Genomic DNA, 6000 nt, shown 5'->3' on the forward strand with positions numbered 1-6000 from the left:
TGTTCCTATTTCTTTATTGTGCCAGATTCGACCGTGTCTTCTGTAGTACCGCCTGTTTACCAACCAGTTAGTTGCCCACGAAAGACGGCGCTTATTGCAGACATTTTTTTTATCGACGGTCCTTTCAAGGCTGGAATTGTTTCGCCTAGCCAAAAGACCCCATGTTGCTTCTCCTCCCGTGTGTTCATCTATTTTTGTTAACTTGTTACGGTGCGTTATAAGTAGTGTTTCAGAAGTTAGCGCGCACGCAAACCACACATCTGCGGCAAATATTACAGAAGCGCATGCGCAGAGTTGCCGATCCTACACCTATATGGTTACTTAAGGCCCCGGGCTTTCCGTTTCTGCCTTCTTATTTAATTGTTAAGTCGCTAAATAGTTAATGAGTGCGAGCATTAGTGCACTCGGCAGTGACTTTTTTTTTCATTATCTCCTCCGAGAAGGGACGTGCAATACTCCGAAGTGTGTTACTTCCAACCTCACCCTTTAGGCACTCATTTAAGCGTGTACCTGCTTACCGCCACCGCATTACGGTGGCTTCTGACCTCCAACGGGACAACTTACGCGGGTGCCTACGCGTATGCACGCTTACGCAAATATGCAAAAAGGAAAGGCGACCATCTCTTGCTGCGCACGCAGTAAACTGTGGTCAGCGCGCTCTCATCTCTCACGGCCGAGCGCGCGAGCGACGGGTGTGCTGCTGCCGTGTGCGCGGGCGACAAGCGGATGTGGTCGTTCTCGAATTTCCCACGCTGACGAGCGCGGCTTGGCGGCTGTCGCCGGTGTTTTTTTCTGTCGCATGGGCCGCGCGTGGTGCGGCTTCTTGTTTTAGAGGGAGGCTTTCCCTTCACCCCTCTCCCAGTACAGGGTAGCCAACCGGAGATAATCTCTAGTCAATCTCCCTGTCTTTCCTTTGCCTTTCTCTCTCTCTCTTCCCTGGGTTCGGCGTGGCTGCCAGCTGCTGGGTCGGCCGCTATCTCGGCAGATGTAATTGTGGGCACATATGCGAAGCTTACGCTACGCGCCGAATGGAAGTACCGGCGAACGGGCTTATATAACAACCCCTGTATGCTGACGAACAAAGTAGTGCCAGTGAGCGCACCTCTGTTGTCCCTAATAATAATACGAAACATTCATGCACAAAAACCTAAACGTACAATGTAGACTCGTAGGTATCCCTAAAGCGCATTGACCTCTTAATGGAATAACGCATTTTATTCAACGGATAGTCATTACGCGTTGGATAGTATAACTATCAAGGCATTTGTACTCATCGCCGTTAGTTTTATAGGGTTTAATTAACTGCTTTCACTAAAGCTTCGCATCATACAGATACCAGCATGTACGTTGGATCTCCATGAACATTTCTGTTCATTTTTGTCGCAGTTGCCATAGCTACCGCAAATGCTTTTGTATATCGTTACGAACAGAATCGTGTTAGTGCGAACCGGTTGTAGTTAAAACGTCCATAGGCGATTCCCCGTGTGCTTTTCTTGGCTTCATATCCTGTTGGCTTCTTGTGGCTGTGCCTGCTACGAGGTTTCTTATTTCAGTCGTAAATCCATGTCATTGAACGGAATGTACGTGCGTCCCTGTGCGTTTGTGTGTGTGTGTTGTGTGTGTGGGTGAGAGAGAGAGAGAGAGCGAAAGGGAGGCGCAATTTCGCGTAGTGAGGCCCTCCTACACGAAACGAAGCCACTCAAACCAGAAATGTACTTTAGAAGGATGCGAAGACAAGGTAGCTGGTTAGATTTCTCGTCCTTGTATGTAATATGTACGTGCCAGCCTTGCTTGGCTGGTAACTTGCGACGTAGTTAACCGTTGCCCTGTAGCAAGAAAAAAAAAATGCTTGGGTTTTCACACGGCTTTCCAAGAGAGGATGTCTTGTGCGTCCAAGGACACGCATACATTGGCACAGAAGGCTGCGTTTCTTTTGGCATTGCCGGCGCGTTGTGATTGCTGAAATTTGCGGTGGGGTATCTCGGCGACTTGGAGGCAAGCGTTATTAGACGAAAACAGACGTCACAACCGAGCGAGCACTGTTATGTTCTTGACGACGGCAGTAATGTAGAATAGCGGCCTGAACGGCTCAGTGGGCGTCAGCGAAGTTCGTGGTGGTCCCACTACTGTGACTGTTCTTCGTGCGCATCGTCAGGCTTTGCGACGCCGTATCGACCCGCCCTGTACGCCGTACGTTAGCGTGTGCTCGTCACCGTCGCGTGTTTTCGTGTCCTCCCGCGGCGTCGCCGAAGTTGCGTGTGCTGGCGCGCTCGCCCGTCAGTTGCGTGATACTGTGGCTGGTCGCGCTGCGGCCTTGACATTTCAAAGACCACGCGTCTCCTCGGATATGGGAACTTTCTCGGCGACTGCCTTATACTCTTGTTTATAACGATTCTCGTCTTTTCCTTTTTTTTTTCTTGTATTGCCGAACTTTACCGCGTTGCTGCTTCTGTGTCGCTTCGAGATAATAAATTAATCTTTATAGGGCATTAACGTGTCATCGCGGCACTGCGGCCTTCGAGCGACGCTGTAGTGAAAAGTTCCGGATTAAATTTTCACCGCCTAGTTTTCTTTGGCGCACAACCCAAATTTATCGCCGCCCGTTGTATGTGTGTGCGTGTGTACTACAAAGCTTGACTTCCTCGCTTGCTCCCTGAATACGCCTTTCAGACTATAGGGTAGGTACCCTGTTGCCTTGGTATGTTTTTATTATGCGTGTTAGTGGGAACACCCTTTTTCCTAATTTTTTTTTGTAACGTCAGGTTACTTTCGGCAGATTTTCTGTTAAGTGCTTGCGTATGTAATAGTTCTCTCTCTTTGTATTTTAGTGCGACGTAAAGGGAGGTACGCCTGCCCATTTGCCTCCTAAGCTAGGCTATAGCTTTACGAACGGTGTCATTGACAACAGTTTGACGTCACTGAAGTTCTTGGCCATTTCCCTTTGCGTTTAAGTGTTTCTTATATTGTGCCCCATGCTTAAGTGTTTCTGTTTTGCTGGTCATGCTCTCCGGATCCTTAGCTCCGCTTTACTTTTTGTTCCTCGAAACCTTAAGCGTCATTAAGAAGCGCCCTGCTTTAGGTGCACTTCGCTGATCTCCGCATGTAGTGGCTCTGCAGATAGAGAGAAAAAAAATAATAAAAAGGAAAAAATCTCGAACAAGGGACGTGCAGAAGGGTGACAAGTTCCCGGCACAAAAGGCCGCCGAGCGGAACAGAAACTTCGGCCACGTCTGTAATCCCGCTGGCAGGAAGGAAATACAACGTACAGAGAGCCGACTGAAAAAAAAAAAAGAAGTGTGCTTTACCATCCCTCCCCTCACCATTCCTCTCTCCCGCCCAAATCTGTATTGAGAGGTGGGCTCTCATCTAACATTGATGGCGAAAGTTCAACAATGGGCAGACATCGTTACTCCATTTGAACAGACTTTTTGGAGGACGCCCATTATATTTACGGGGCGCACGAGAACGGAAACCTCTGTGTAAGACGTCACACGCTCTTCATGTTGTTAGAGCCTTGCGTTTACTTTATGTGTATCTTTATTGTTTTTTTTTTCCTCTTTGATCAGCTACCCGCGCGGGCGGTGCTCACGTATTAGGTGTGTCCTTAGCGCTGCAGTGGCAAAAAGAGAGCAACTCCTTGCTATTCCTGTATTAACGGAAAGCTCACCTCTGTATCGCAGGGAATGTGTGCAACACTGTCAATGCTGCCATACTTCATTTTTATTTATTTTGTTATAAATGTCGAAATTGGGAAGGTATAAGCTTTCATTTTGTGGTTGCTTTTGGTGCAGTTCTACCTTTCCGCCGTGCGGTTGCATTCTGTGAGCGAGCGTCCCTATAACGATTGAACGAAACCGCGCGGTATCTGTGGACTTATTCTATGCCAGACTGCCTCGCTTGAGCGTTATTGAATACATTTAGCTTGTTGACGTGCAATAGAGAGCAGCTGAGAAAAATTGGAAAGGTAACATTTCAGTAGGGTTACATTAGATAGGCGCTCTCCACTTACAGTCGGCATAGCTTACAGAAGTCCGTCTGGAGACAGATTATATTTCCCTCTGTAGATGTCTACAGTGTGTCGAAGAAGCGTTGAAATGAAATTTCTCGGAGGGTTGAGTGGGGAAAAACGCAAAGGTTAACAAGGCCTCGGAGCTGGCCAATAACATCGAATCGCTTCATGCGCTCAGCGCCTGATTGGCCGGCACCAACACTGTAGGGTTGGCAACGCTGCGTAGTTTGGTGAGACAGGATATCGAAGATAAGGAGAACTAGAAAGCGGAAGGGAAAGTGCGAAATCGAGCAACGTGGCAGCCTTTTTCATTCCTTTATCTCTTTCTTTCTATCTTATTATTGCATTTGTGTGTGTTTGGGTAGGGGGGGGGGGGTTGTTCTGCTTATCCTTGAGTTGAGCGGATGATTCAGTTAGTACAGTGGCGAAAAGAACCGGAGGAGCGGGTGAACGGGCTAGCTTGCTTCGGGCAGGACTTTCTGCTCTAGCGTTCGTGTTGCGTCCACCTTTGGCTCTTTTCATTCGAGGTGCGAATTACACGCTGTGAAGCTGTCCCAGGGGTTGCCGGACGGGAAAGTGTAAGAGGGGAGTGCGAGGGTGACGCTTTTCGGTCAAGGAAGCTCTCTTCCAGAAACGAACCAGAACTACGGAGAAAATTGAAAACATGCCCCATTTAGTGTGGCTGCCGCAGAAACGTAGAAGTATATACATAGCCTGGCGTTATTAGGGGACATGCGTCGGGCAGTTCGGTAACAAATTTTGTGCTTGTTGTATGGGAAAGTAAATTGAAGGAGAGAAAGAAAGAAAAGAGGGGTTCACTTAGTTTTGATTTTTCTTACGGGCTTCTGCGTTGCAAACAACATCGCGAAGGTTCGCTTTCTTCTTTGTTTCATCAGGAATTTTTCTACCTGATCTTTTGTTATCGTTCCTATAGTGTTTCTTGTTCTTATTATTGCTGCAAGTGGCCTCATGGAAACCTTCTGACCATAGCAAAATTGTGCTGTTCTAGCCTTTCTTCCTGCCCTATCCCTCTTGACGTTTCCGTTTTTTCCCCTTTTAGTTCCCATAGCAACGCTTGGCAGAAAGCAGGGAAAAAGTTTGCGTCGTGTCTAGAGCTGTTCGTGTTTTCCAAAATTAGTCTCCGAAATATTTCTTGTTCTTATTTGCCGTCTCGCACTTTTTCGCTCCTTCTTTTCGCATCCCTGTCAAGCTCAGCCACAACATTTAACTGTTGTAATCTAGTAGCTGCCTGTTGTAGTCGCGCTTATTCTACGTTTGCATTTTTTTTTGTACTGCTTGTAGATAGAGGTGGTCGTAATAACTTTTTTTTTCTGACTATCTTTCATTTCTGAGGTATTTTAACCAGAGTAAACCGGTTTGCAGTGGTATTGGTTAGACTACGCAAGCTGGAGGACTGACGGCGCTGTGGCGAATGCACTATGTAGTATTCATCATTTGCTGCTCAGTAAACGTTAGTGCTTCTCGGTGAGCTCCCCATTATGAATTTCTTTCTTTAAGAAAACGCCCACCTTTTGCGTGTCTTCGTGCAGCTGCAGCTGGCTGGCACGTGCTCGGCAGTCGCGCGAAAGTAATCGGCGCGATTGTGCCGCATTCGTTGGTGTACGTCAGCTTAAGATGGCGTTCACTTGAAACGGACGTCACGTGGGTGCGGTCTGCAGCCGGGCGCAAGCGGAATGCTCGTACAGAAATAGCGAGAGATAACGAGCAGTCTGGTATTTGTTGCTAGTTTGGATTGCTTAACATGGTTACCGCCCATAGCACCGTTCTTTTCATTTTCCTTGCGTTTTTTCCTTTCTTTCTTTCTTTCTTTCTTTTTCTTTTTTCTTTTGTATTTATCCCGTTCTGCGCTCAACGCGATCGTGCGGGCACCCCGCGCATCGGCGTCGCTGTTTGTGCCCGGCGAGGGAACGGGAACATTTGTCGCGTATCGTGAATTATGGACGTCGCGCTGAGGGAGCGGATTTCGGGAG

Source organism: Dermacentor variabilis, chromosome 5 (genome assembly GCF_050947875.1).
Source record: "Dermacentor variabilis isolate Ectoservices chromosome 5, ASM5094787v1, whole genome shotgun sequence".
NCBI lineage: Eukaryota > Metazoa > Arthropoda > Arachnida > Ixodida > Ixodidae > Dermacentor > Dermacentor variabilis.